The following is a 14,506-nucleotide window of genomic DNA, read 5'->3' on the forward strand; positions in this document are numbered from 1 at the left end:
CTCACATGAAAAAGGAGGGGGCGGCCAAAATTTTTTTTGCTTGGGGTGGCAAAAAACCTAGAGCTGGCCCTGACTATGTAGCTGACCACAGATGTGGCTGGCTTAATCAGGGCCCAGCTGGCCCTTATAAGAGGGCTGTGGGCCAGAAGCTGAGTGGGAAGGGCTAGCTGCCTGAGAGCGAGGTACCTTAGGCGGAGCAGTGCTGGGGAAGGGCAAAGGAAGCTGGGGAGCTCCAGCCTGGTAAACCCCCAGACTGAAGGCCTTGGTAAGGCCCCAGAAAGGTACGGGGTCTGCAGAGGGGCAGCCTGGGAATAGGCAGAGGCACCTGGTCCTAACCCCTTGCCAATGATGAGTGGCCATTACACTGCAGTCTGCCCCAATGAGCAGGGGATTAGATGATGACTGGCAGTAGCCACTGAAGCAAGATGGATTTAGAGGGTTGGGGGTTCCCCAGGGAGGGAGACCCAGAATGTGGGGATATTTCTGGGGCAGAACCCCAAGCTAAAGGGGCACCGGGGCCCGGGAGGGACACGGGGTCAGCGGCAGGTGAGACACCAGCCTGCAGAGGGCGCTCCGTAAGCTGGAAAAGAGCTAATTCCCAGATGACCAGCAGGAGGCTCCACACCGGTGAGTCATCGCATCGCTACAGGGCCATTTTGGCTTTCACCATGAAATCCCCTTTCCACAGTCAAGCAAGGCAGTGGCTGAAGCAGTTCTTGAGCTGTGATGGACAAAACCAGTCCATGCAGTTTCCCTAAAGGGGGAAAGAAGATTGTGGAGGCAAAGGTCTCCATGAAGCAGCCCGAGAATCTAGGTGTCATGACTTCTGTAGGTAAGGGGTGTCAGTGGTCAAACCCACAATTCTCCAGAGATGCTAGAGTGGATTAATGAGCCTTTCCTGGTGGCTGAATCTGACTTTACCTCTCCTTCCAGAAAGTTCTCCCCTCTTCACACACACAAAGCTGATGTGTTCCCAGCATCCTCACCTACTTCCTCCATTGTTTCCAGGGGTATGTTTGCTACAAACGCAGTCTTTTTCTAGAAACAAAATCTGTAAGATGGGCACTGGCCCTCACCCTTCCCATACTTTGATATGGTAGCCATCGTTATGGGCTCTGGCTCCAAACCAGGAAAAGGAGAGGTATTCTTTCTCTTAAAGAGGCAGGCCCTGCCCCCATTACTTTGGGTTGCGTATGAGGACTACAAGTATTTGCTGAAGCACATTTTCACAGTCATGAAATTAAAAGCCTCCCAAAAGAAACCGCTAAACTTCTGTTGAAGAGTAAGACTCTTTCTATCAACTAAAAAAAAATCTTGAGTTGTATTCAAAGCAGAAAGAGATCCCTATAGAATCCAACACTACCAAAGGACCCTGGATAGGGAAGTGGAGCAGTGAGAAAGAGAAAATGTGCGTGTGTGTACCTTGAACTGTGTGCCTGTTTCTTCAGCTTTCGATCCCTTCTCCATTTGTGTATTTTTAAAAGTCTCTCGGTGATACTGAGAGTACTGGATGAGCTCTCTCTTATAATTTTGTAAACATTCCATGACGAAATTAAAAGTCTAATTAGCCATTTGCTAACTATTGGAATTACAGCAGGATGAGGTATTTTTGGTTTTCCCTAAAAGGCCAGGAAAACCTATCTGAAGTCTTGCTGGCTGTCGTCAGCCTTAAAAACATTGCCCAAGACTCTCCCAGGTTAATTACCAATATACTCTGTTCTTGGTGGTGCACAGAGTATTATGGGTTAAAACATGGTGAAGGTGGTGGGATTTCTTCTCTCAGTTTAGAATGAAGGCTAGGGTTGAATGAAAGGGATAGGATTACGGGGCAATCTGAAATTCCTCCTTATCTGATTTACCAGGTAAGAAAACCATATGCTAGGCCAGCCTCCCAGAAAGGCAGCCTAATCTCTCTTCTTTAATGAAAACTCACTCCCTTTCAGTAGGAAAACACACACCAGAACACCCCACCCACCCTTTCTCAGACATCTAACATTAAACCCAAACTTTCTTTGGGGGGTTTCTCAGGAGGCAGATGGGATCAGCTTTTTGTATTTTTTTTCATCCCCATGGGCAAAATGCTGGCAAACAGAAGACCAGCCCTACTGGGTGAGACCAGTGGTCCATCTAGCCCAGTATCCTGTCTTCTGACAGTGGTCAGTGACAGATGAACTGAACAGAGCAATTTTAAGTGACCCAGTTTCTCATAGTTAGAGGTTTAGGGACAACCAGAGCATGGAGTTGCATCCCTGACCATTATAGTTAATAGCCATTGATAGGTCTATCTTCCATGAACTTATCTAATTCCTTTTTTAAACCTGGCTATACTTTTGGCCTTTACAACATCCCAGTTCCACAGGTTGAGTGTGAGTTGTGTGAAGAAGTCCTTACATTTGTTTTAAATCTGCTTTTTTGTTTTAATGTCATTGGGTGACCCCCTAGGTCATGTGTTACGTGGAAGGGTAAATAACAATTACTTTCTTCACACCATTCATCATTTTATAGACCTATATCACATTCCCCCTTTTCTAAGCAGAACAGTCCCCGGCTTTTTAATTGCTCCACGTATGGAAGCTGTTCCATACCCCCAATAATTTCTGTTGCCCTTCTCTGCATCTTTTCCAATTCTAATATTTTTTTACATGGGGAGACCCGAACTGAACACACATTATTCAAGGTATGGGCATAGCATCGATTTATAGAGTGGCATTATTATTATCTATCCCTTTCTTAATGGTTCCTAATTGCACATTGAGCGGATGTTTTCAAGACTTATCCATGACGGCTCTGAGATAATTTCCTTGAGGGGTAACAGCTAATTTAGACTCCCATCATTTTGTGTATATAGTTGGAATTATGTTTCCCAATGTGCATTACTTTGCACTTGGCAGATGAAATTCATTGTTGATATTTTATTGCCCTGTTTTGTGAAATCCCTTTGTAACTCTTGCAGTCAGCTTTGAACTTTACCATCTTGATTAATTTTGTATCGTCTGCAAACTTTGCCACCTAACTGTTTGTTCATTTTTCCAGATCATTTATCAATTTGTTGAGCAGCACAAGTCCCCATACAGAACTCTGGGGAACCCCAGCTATTTTCCCCCTTTCTAATGTGAAAACTGACCCTTTGTTCTGATCCTTTTTCCTATCTTTTAACCAGTTACTGACTACGAGAGGGCCTTCTCTCTTATCCCATGACTGCTTACTTTACTTAAGAGCCTTTGAGGGTACCTTGTTAAAGGCTTCCTGAAAGTCCAAGTACACTATATCTACTGGATCACCCTTGTCCAGATGCTTGATGACCCCCTTCAAAGAATTGTACTTGGTGAGATATGATTCCCCTTTATAAAAGCTCGGTGGATTCTTCCCCAAAATATTGTTTTTATCTGTGTGTCCGATCATTCTATTCTTTACTGTGGTTTCACCTCATTTGCCTGGTCTGAAGTTAGGCTTCCTGGCTTGTAATTGCCAGGATAGTCTCTGGAGCCTTTTTTTAAAAATTGGCGTTACTTTAGTTACCCTCTAGTCATCTTGTACAGAGACTTAATTAAGCAATAGATTACATAACAAGTTAATAGTTTTGCAATTTCATATCTGAGTTCCTTCAGAACTCTTGGGTGAATACTGTCTGGTCCTGGTGATACTACCTAGGGAGGTGGTAGAATCTCCTTCCTTAGAGGTTTTTAAGGTCAGGCTTGACAAAGCCCTGGCTGGGATGATTTAACTGGGAATTGGTCCTGCTTCGAGCAGGGGGTTGGACTAGATGACCTTCTGGGGTTCCTTCCAACCCTGATATTCTATGATTCTATGATTTATTGTTTAATTTGTTCGAAAACCTCTACTGACACCTCAATCTGGGACAGTTTCTCAGATAGTCACCTAAAAAGAATGGCTCGGGTGTATGGCTCTCCCTCATATCCTCTGCAGTGAAGACCGGTGCAAAGTATTCATTTAGCTTCTTCATAATGGCCTTTATCATCTCTGAGTGCTCCTTTAGCATGGTACAGGGCCCCCACTGACTGGTTGTCAGCCTTCCTTCTTCAGATTACATAAACATTTTTTTTTTGCTATTAGTTCTTGTGTCTTTTGCTAGTTGCTCTTCAAATTCTTTCTTGATCTGTCTAATTATACTTTTACACTTGACTTGACAGAATTTATTCTCCTTGTTATTTTCCTCAGGAGTATTTGACTTCCAATTTTTAAAGGGTGTCTTTTTGTCTCTAACTACCTCTTTTAATCTGATGGCTAGCCCTAGTGGCTTTTTTTTTTGTCGTCTTACTACTTTTTATTTTTCATGTGGGTATACATATAGTTTGAGCCTCTATTATGGTGTTTTTGCATGGTCTCCATGCAGTTTGCAGGCATTTCACCCTTGTGACTTCTTTTTAATTTCCATTTAACTGGCTTCCTCATTTTTATGTAGTTCCCATTTTTAAAGTTAAATGCTACAATGGTGGATTTCTTTGGCATTTCCATCCCCTGAAGAGATGATACATTGAATTACATTATGGTTTCTACCACCAAGTGGTTCAGCTATATTCACCTCTTGGACAAGATCCCATCTCCGCTTATGAATAAATGAAGGATTGCCTCTCCCCTTGTGGGCTCCAGGACAACCTGCTCCAAGAAGCAGTCAGTGTCTAAGGATTTTCTCTCTGAATCCCTTCCTGAGGTGATATATACCCAGTCAATATGAGGATAGTTGAAATCTCCCATTATTATAGTGTTTTCTGCCTTTGTACCCTCTCTAATCTTCCTGAGCATTTCACAATCACCATCATCATCCAAGTCAGGTGGTTGGTAGTATATTCCTACTGTTATACTCCTTGTTCAAGCAGAGAATTTCTATCTATAGAGATTCCATGTTACAGTTTGGTTCATTACGATTTTTACTGTATTTGCCACTATGCATTCTTTCACATATAATGCCACTCCCACACCAGCACAATCTACCCTGTTGTTTCTATATATTTGTACTCTGGTATTACCATGTCCCATTGATTATCTGCATTCCAACAAGTTTCTGTAATGCACATTATATCAATTTTCTCCTTTTATGCCAGGCATTCTAGTTCACCCATGTTAGTATTAAGATTTCAAACACTTGTATTTTTTATAATTGAATCTCCCACCACTATTACTTTGCTCGTTCTAGTAACTGGTGTTCCCTCTTCAAGATGGGTATCCTCAGTGTGAGAGGATACCATGATATCATCTGGAAGGAGGGTCTCAACTATGGGACTGTGTCACTACAGTCTAGCTTGATGATCTCCTTCTTTGAGATTTTCATCCTTCTTAACAGCACACAGGCTGTCAGACGGGGGGGTGGGACTGCTCTATTGTGCCCCTATGTACCTTTCTGTCTCCATTAACTCCTCCAGTTCAGCCACTCTGTCCTCAGGAACCCATACCCTGTCTCTGAGGGCTATAAGCTACCAGCACTGAATGCATACATACATCATAATCATATCTGCTGCATTCAGTGCAATAAACTGGATTGCCCCTACTCTGCTGCTGTACTTCTGCCTGCATTATTTTTACTCTTGCTGGGTCTTGTTTGTTTGAGGGGGTGAAGGATGTTTATTGGCCTAAATTTAGAGAATGTTTGTTGGATGTAGCTGCTTCTCATGCTCCCTCTCTAAACTCCATTGCAAAAGTCTCTGTTGATCCACTGGTTGTTTAGGAGCTGACTTTTTAACCCCCCTCTTCTCCCTGAGTTAGCCCTGCCCTCTTGTCAGAAGATCCTAAAGGGATTAGGGATCAAGGAATAGCAGGCAAGAGCCTTGATAGCAAGCTCTCAGCGTAGCCTGCTAGGCCACTTGGCTCAGCACATAGCCCCCAAAACAGACCACACTGTAATCTTCAAGCAAGCACACAATGGACAAACTCACTCTAACTCTCTCCTACACATACACACACACACACACACACACACAATTTATGAACCTTTAAACCTGTTGCGGCCTCCAGCTAGGGGACACAGTGCTTTAGTTCAACTGGTGGTTTACAAACAAGAAGCAGTTTTGGATTTATGAGTCCTTTCTTATCTCCTGGGCGTACCTGCTTGAAATTGTCCAACCCCTTCCCAGGATAGTTGTCTCCCCTTTTCTCGGGCTAGAACACACCATTTTCTGCAAACACGGTGACTTGCATTTGAGACCTCCATATTGGCTTACTGGAATGCGTTCTGTATAGGGCCTCCCTGGAGCCTCTGGTGGTACTGGCTGCCAGCAGTATGTTACAGCAGAAAAACTCTGGATTACTATTCAGTTACATGATCAGTTCAAGATTTTGATTTTAATGGGTCTTGGCTATTTAAGAGACCACACCTTTCCTCATGTACTGCCCAGACATTTGAGTTCAGATGGCTAGAGTCTTGTGTGGATACAAATTCATAGCTGTGGCTATAAATGGGTATCCGCAGAACCTCAGGGCTTTCACGAGAACCGCAGCGGCAAAAGGAGCAGAACGTGGGGCTTCCGCTCCCAGGAGCCAGTGCCCCACGCCGGCAGCTCCTCTGGCGCAGCTGTACTGCCTGCAGCCCCACCTCCAGTGCCAGGTTTACAATGGGGTCAGTGATGCCACGGAGCCAGGCCCATGCTCAGAAGGCGCACTACCCTGCTCTGCTTGCACTGTGCCTGAGACCCCAGCAGCCCGCTGGCTCTCCCCATCCTGCCCAGCACTTGCTCCTCTTGGCCGGCCTACCCACCGAGGGCTCCTCTTCACCGCCTGGCCCCACCTGCTGGCTTCTCTCTGCCCCCTGGACGGACCCCAGTGCACCTCCAGCTCCAGGAAGTCTCCGCTTCCCACCACTTGTGGGGCCTCACCTGCCTCCCCAGAGCTGAGCTGTCTGGGACTGGTGCAGAAGCCTGGCCAGTCTCAGCCAGTTGGGTGGGACAGTATGCGGGTTTGGCTGGGCCCCTCCAGGCAAGTGGGTCCTAAGGGAGGCTGGCTGGGGCAGGCCCTGGCTGATTGTACCGCTCCCGAGGGGCTGGAGTTATTCCCCACCATGGGACCTGCACTGGCAGACAGTCGCCTCTCAGCAGGGCTGGTGCATGCAGCTGGGAGGCAGGTCGTCTGGAGGGGCGGGGTGCTGGGCTGTGAGGGGGTGGGGAAGATCTGTGTGTGTTGGGCACTAGGGAGTGGGGGTTCTGTGCGAGGTGCTGGGCAGTTGTGGTGGGGCTTGTTAGGGGACTTATTCCTTCACCCTCTCACTTCCCTGGTCCTTCTCGCATAAACAGAGAGCAACAATACCCGAGGTCCGAAGGTGCAAACAATTTGATGTTTATTGGGGTGACCTTCCAGCAAGCTTAAATCCAAGTTCCTTTTTTCTTATTTTGAATCCCAACTTACTTCCTGTTTGCCCCTAATTTATATAGTAATATTCTTAGCTGTACCTTAACCAATCATTCTACTGAAATTTACCTAACCAATTCTAGCATACTGTAACATGATTAGCTAACCAATTATATCCCCCCTATCTTAATTAGTTTACATCCAGCAAAATTAATTACACAGCAGACAGAAACAATCACAGAACCAAACAGAGACCATGCAAATAAACAATAGTAAAGGGAGAACTATAATGACAAAACAATACAGAAGTGAGGTTTTCACAACTACATCTATAAAGACATAAGGGTTTCCCAGCTGTGTCTATTGATAAGTTGAGTTCTTAACAGACAGAAAACTATCAAACTAAATTTCCTTTTACATCTTCTAGGCTCTTCCCTTTCTCTGGAGGTGATAGATTGGTTCACCTTTCCAACAGCCCCAGATTGACTGTCATGGTGAGAGAAGGCCCTTACACAGATTCTTTCTTTTATGCCTCTATAACTAGCTAAATGATAAACATATACCTAAATTCTTAAAGTATAGGTCTTTACAGACAGGCTTGAATATCTATATCCTGGCAGGGGTGGTGCTGTGCCATAGGGAATTTGAGGGCTGTTCCAGTGTTGGGTGGGGGGGCTCTGTGGCATGGCATGCCCCCCCTGGAGGGGAAGGGGCATGCTGGCAGCATAGGGCTGGGTGGGCCACTGTGCGCCTGGCAACTGCCAGTTTGTAAATAATGCCCTCACCCTGGGCTGGGCGGAGCAGGGTTGCCCCGCCATGCCATGCCCCTGGCCAGCCACTCACTCCAGGGCCCAACCCCCCTGCACCATGCTCTACTGCCCCCATGGGGCACACAGATATGTTGGGCGCCGGGCCCACAAAAGGTTAATCCGGCTCTGCCCACCCCCGGTCCTCCTACCCCCCCCCCCCCCCCCCCCGTCCCTTCCACGCAGCTGTCTGCATCTCCTGTCCGGGGGCGTGTGTGCCACTTGAACATGAGCGTGCCACCAGGGACAGCTGCCAATGGGGTGGGGCTGGGGCGGAACAGCTGTGCCAGAGGAGCTGCTGACATGGCGCTCTGGCCCCATGTTCTGCTCCTTTCACTGCTGCGGTTCCTGGGAGAGCCCTGCTGTTCTGCGGATACCGATTTATATCCGTGGGTGTCTGCATCTGCGGATATAAATTTTTATCGGTGCAGGACTCTAGCAATGATGCCCTCAAGCAATTCCGTTCCCAGAGCTAAGTATAAGGAGGCAGGTGATTGGATGCTATTAGTGGAGGCTGCTCAACTCTGGAATTTAGTTTCCTGACCTTGTAGGCATGGTGGATCCTCTTCTTGCCCCCAGGTTGTGCTTGAGGAAGGGTGCAGGCAGGTTTAGTAGGATGTACGACTGTGTTTGTAAATTGAGAGAGCTGGAATCTTGTGGTTTTAAACCGTAATTGTTGTTTTCAATTGTGTATGTTTACACTAAGGCTTCTTGTAATAGGACACATTTAATAAATTAAGATATAAAATAAATGTTTTGTTCTCTTACCTACTTGGTATACCCATTGCAGCGAGAGAGAGAGAGAGCGCTAGGATATGGGCTGTTGAAAGACTGTGACGTTTTTCAACTGAGCAATTCAATTTTTCCAGCAGCAAGATCCTTGATCCTATACATGTGCATTTAGGACAACCTAAGCATGAAAACCTGATTACGGATTGGGCGGCAGATGACTTGTCTGCTTAAATCATTTTGACAAAAGCTCTGTGAGCTGAAACATTACCAGCAAATCAGTGTGTGTATTAAACAGGGTATAATATTGATTTGTATGACTGGTGCTGGAGCACAGAAGTGTTTCTGCTTCAGGTTAAAAAGGAGAAGTCTAGCTGAAGTTTGGCTTTCCTAAAGCTACAGGTGATGAAGTTGGTGGTGGTGTGTTGGGGCCTTTCTTTGGACAAAGTTTTTTCTGATTCCTAACTTTCAACTTACTGGGATTTTAGCCCTACAGGTATTAATATGAGGTCATTGGAGACATGGCAACTATGGATGAATACTGTATACGCACACCTGAGAAATCCCCATCCTCTATGACCTGATGGACACTACATTCTTCTTGAATCAGTAATTGGAACCCTCTCTACTGTTTTGTTTGTGTCAGTAAGAGAAATAGTTATATTTGTAACCCCCTTGTAGTTTATAGAGTACAGCATGGCCCCTTTAAAAGCTTGTCCTAAGGGGAAGGAAGAGCTATTTGCTCCGGGAAGAGGAAATGTTGGTTGTTCCAGGGATGTGGAGAGAAGGAGTGTGACGGGGTGTGTGTCTGAGCTCTGGACAAGAGGGCTACAGGGAGCAGATCATCACATAGTGAAGCAGCTGAGAACCTGCCCCAAGCCTGGGAGGGACAGAGTGGCTGACTGGGGCTGCACCAGGACAGGAGCCAGGAGGAGCTATAGTTACATATCCTTGATGTGTTGTGATTAATGACAGTTCAGAGCTGGAGGTATATGATACCTGAAGATATTCTCTGCACAAGCGCCCAGTTGGCAGCAGGTGAGGTTTTGCAGGTGATATTTGTTTTATACCTTAACACTGAGCTGCCCTAGAACAGAGAGGACTACTACATAGGAGAGATGTAGCTAAAGCCAATGAATATATCCTGACTCTATCACCATCAAGAGATGAAAGGGTGAAATCACAAAGCTGGGAATTTGCATATGATCATTCCTAATAACAAAAGCAATGTTAATGGCATCAGTTTACAAGCTTGGCTGGATTTGTAACCTTGGTTTACATGGTGATGTTTCAATGAATGGTTTTAGTTATTGTAAAGCACCCTGGAGTAAAGAGCTTGAAAAGGTCAGGTCTGTTTCACAGGCAAAGAGCTCCCGGGAATCATCAGCTATATGAAATGTTCCTCGGCAGAGAAAATCACACACACGAAGCACAGTGGCAGAGTCTACCAGAGCTTAAAACTGTCTTGGCTTCTGCATTCTGGATGGCAAGGATGAGCTTGTCTCTCATATTTGGTGCTACTTGCAATTCCATGGTGTTGGGGCAGAGTTTAGAGACTTGGCTAGCTTCCAGTTACAACCCATGCACCAGGAGGGGCAGATTCACAAAGGAGATTCAGTCTTGGGTTATGGCTATGCTACAGAGCTTACAGTGGCACAGCTGCATCGATACATCCACAGTTTGAAGGGAGACTCCCATTCTCCCTTCAGTTCTTTGCATTTGACAGTACCTACCATACAGGAATGAGTCTTGACCAGCTTTCAGAGCACTGAGACATGATTAGTTATTCTACTGAATGCTGGGAATGAAACAAGATAGAAGTTGCCATCTCTTGGTTGTTTTCACTGGGGAGCACTCTGTGGTGTGTTGAACACCGTTCTAGGGAATAGACTCTAATCTTTTATCAAACAGCTAAAACAAACAACAGAAAACTACAACACTTTGATATTTCATTTTAAGAACCATACTAGCTTAGGGCAATTTTTTTTTAAAATGATGAACAAGGCCTTGCGAGGAGAAGTGGCATGGGATTCTTAGATGCTAACTCCTGCAATCTGATTTGAAAACACATTGCCTAATGTCTAAAGCAATGTAAGATGGCAAAAAATGGAAGGAGGTTTTCAGAGTTCAGGGTCAGCCAGAATCATTACATTATGGCTATAGAAAGAATAAGTCATGATGAAATATAAAGGTTTTATCAGCCTTAGTTTAGGATTTTATTCTGTTCACCTACTTATACTACACCCATCCGTGTAACATCTGAGCATCTTCCAACACTGAATGAAACAAAGTGGCCAGCACCTCTCACCTATGACTCTCTTTCCATACTTTTACCAACATTTATTTTGAGATACTCTGATATCCTGCAAGCTAGGCTTGCTGGACTTGAAAGAGGCCACAATAAAATTAGGATGACCCTTTAAAAATGCAACCAATGGGCATCTTAAAATGCTCTTGATGAGGTAATGTTCCCCAGTTATCCCTATATGAAGAGGAAGGAAGCATGGCCCAGTGGATAGCTTATGGGTCTATGCGTCAGGAGATTTGGGTTGAAGTCAATGGCAAAACTCCCCCTGACTTCAGTGGATCCAGGATTTCATCCATGGTTTCTAATCCTAGTCTGAAAGTGACTCCCTTTGTAACCTTGAGCGATTTATGTCATTTCTCTTGCTTCACTTTACATATCTGCAAAATTACAATAATGCCTGCTTCACCAGAGTGTTGTGAGGCTCCATCAATTGTTTAAGAAATTTGAGATTCTTAGATAAAAGACTCTGTAGAAGTGCCATGTATTATCAATATCTCCACCTTCTCCTCCTGTTGTTTACCTTTACAAAAGTCATCAGGTTTGAAGTTACTAATAGAGAATCAGTCTGTCAAAGATAGATGGATCACATCAAGCCATCACGCTTCCAGATGCTGAATGCCAAGGTACTTCAGTGAAAAGTAAATTAGCACTTCATTGTGCTTTGGAATATGGCAAATCAGACAGGTGCAGTCTGAGATGAAACTTGAAAGCTGAAACAGAGATAGTGTCGAGAAAGACCGGGCAATTCCCAATTTGAAGGACCTGGCTACACATAAATCTCTGAGCCTGGTGGTTTTACACCTGTAGGTGTGAATCATTGGGCAGCTTCTTGGCTGGACCTCAATGCTTCACTCAATGAATAAATCACAAGGAAGTTGCTAAAATAAGCCACACCAGATATTTTCTGTAAAACAGAATATCTATCCTATCTGTATGAGACCTGAGTAGTCAGTTCAAAGACTGACAGGTGGACATGTTGAAAATGCTTCGGGTGGGCAAGATTTCTGCTGTAACAATCTGCAGTTTTTAATCTGGACAGAATTCTGTCTGGGAGTGTGTGAAACCATCCACTAGGGCAATTAAATGTCACAGTAAGTAATAAAAGCATGAATCGTCACTTAAGTTTTATGCCAGATTCTGGCCCTTCTACATCTTCCAAAGCCATGAGGTTTAGAAATTCCTTTGGACTTTAACTGGCATGTTTTCTAACCCTTGGCACTTTAAAGATCCATTTTAACTTTGTCTTGAATCCACTGACCCTTGATAAATGGAAAGCCAAGAATTCATCATGCCACATTCACACAGGAATGAATGCCAAGTGCTTGTGACAATGTCAGTTCCATTGAGGACTATAAACGATGCGTGCACTAGGGCAGGCAGCTTTTCTATCCTCCTTTTCTTCCCCTCAGTCGCCCTTGTTATACCTATACAAACTAGCACAACATACTTGTTTAAAAATATTTGAACAGCTGATGGACATGCAAACAATTCTTCTTCGAGTGATTGCACATGTCCATGCCATTCCGTTGTGTGTGCACTCAGTGCACAGTTGGTGGAGATTTTTTCCTTCAGCGGTACCAGCTGGGGTGGTGCATGTGCCCACTTCGTGCCACTGCACAATGGTATAAATGGCAGAGCATCCCCACTCAGTTCCTTCTTAGCGCCCGTGACATTTGTTGTAGCATCTTGTCCTACCTTTGCAAGTTTTCCCAGTTTGCCTATTCTGTACATAGTTGGTACTGCTTTAGCCATAGTTTTAGCGTCGGGTGGTTTTTAGTATTGTCTCTTTTTCAGTGTTGTTATGCACTTTGGTTCCCTTTGTTGGGTTTCGGTACCAGGGCTGAAGCATGCCCATGTCACCAGGTTTCAAACTTGGTCATTCCTGCAGAAAGCCAGTGTCAGTAAGTGACCCTCAGTGCAGTTGCCTAAAGTGTTTCTGAGAGTCTCTGATCAGGGATTGGTCTCCATTTGTAGGGACTTTACACCAAGGATCAAGAGAGACATGGCAGCCAGACTTTCAATTTCTACAGATGGAGGCAGCTCTGTGCCCTCCTGCAGAGTCTTCCCGCTCAGAATGGCTGCCGAGCACTCCTGCTTCCATCAGGAGCAGCCCTCCTGTGTTGGCTGGATCCTCGCACCTGTCTCCTTCCCCAGTGCTGAGGAAGAAGTACTGCAAGTTGTCCCGGAAGGACTCGGCTTCTGGGAGAGGGAGATCCCTGTCACCAAAGTCCAGCAAGCATGTGGGCAAAGGAAGTAGAGTGCACTCAAAGTTGAGGCACTTCCTGTAGCCGTCATCTGCTCATGTGAGACTGTTGATGCCAGTGCCAGCACAGGCCACATAGCGACAGGCCCCTGAAGTGGTACCACTGAGTTTAGTGGTGCCATCTAGGTTGTCACACCAGCAAGCGGCTATCAACTCATCACTACCACCCAACGTTTGGTACTGTGGTCACTCTAGATCTTTAATTGCTTCATTGTTTGTGCCATCCAGAGGGAAACCAGCAGCAATCTCTCCCATGCCATCTTTTCTGGGCTCTCAGCACTGTTCACTGGCACTGATAGGAACAGCCCCTCCATTGGTCAGAGGAAGCTGATTCATCTTTGGACTCAGAGGTTGGGTCATACGTATTGTAGTCATGTCTTGTACCTCACCATTACCCTCCAAGGGCTTACCCCAATGGAACCTACTGATGGGCCCATCTTGGCGTGCCATTATGTATCTATGGTCTCGAAGGAATTGGGCTCTGGGTCCTTACCAATGCCTATTTTGGAACCTTTTGGGGGTTTCTGCCTTCCAACAGGTCATCTTCTGCATGTAGTCCTACCAGCTCTGCTTCCTCAAGTAGGTGTCAAGACCCATCCTGCCAAGTACAGTGGGAAGCCCTTGCACAGTACTGCACTTAATACTGAAAAGGAGGATTGTGCTCTCGTAAATCCCCACCTTGGTTGTACCAGAGGAGGCTCCACCATCCCCAATCCTCCTCTTCACCTGACAAGGCAGTGGTGTCAGAAGGTTATTCCCCCCATCAATGAGGGTGACTTCTACCTTGGATATCCAGGTGGAAGAGATTTTGCTAGTCTGATTGACGTGTTGACTGCTGTTGGACCACCTTGGATGGCACTTCCAATTAATGAAGCTATTCTGGAGCCCACCATAGTACTATAGCAGACTCTGGCTTCCCTTCCACCCACATTAAAGTGGGCTGAATGTGAGTATTTTGTACCCTCTGGGGTGGTACAAGCATTTTTACACCCCTCCTACTGGGGTGGTTGTTGGTCTCAGCTGCTAAGCAGTGAGATCATGGGGGCGGGGCAGCAGGCATCTGCCCAAAATCAAAGGATACTAAAATACTCAGTCTGGTAGAAA

Source organism: Lepidochelys kempii, chromosome 3 (genome assembly GCF_965140285.1).
Source record: "Lepidochelys kempii isolate rLepKem1 chromosome 3, rLepKem1.hap1, whole genome shotgun sequence".
Classification (NCBI taxonomy): domain Eukaryota; kingdom Metazoa; phylum Chordata; order Testudines; family Cheloniidae; genus Lepidochelys; species Lepidochelys kempii.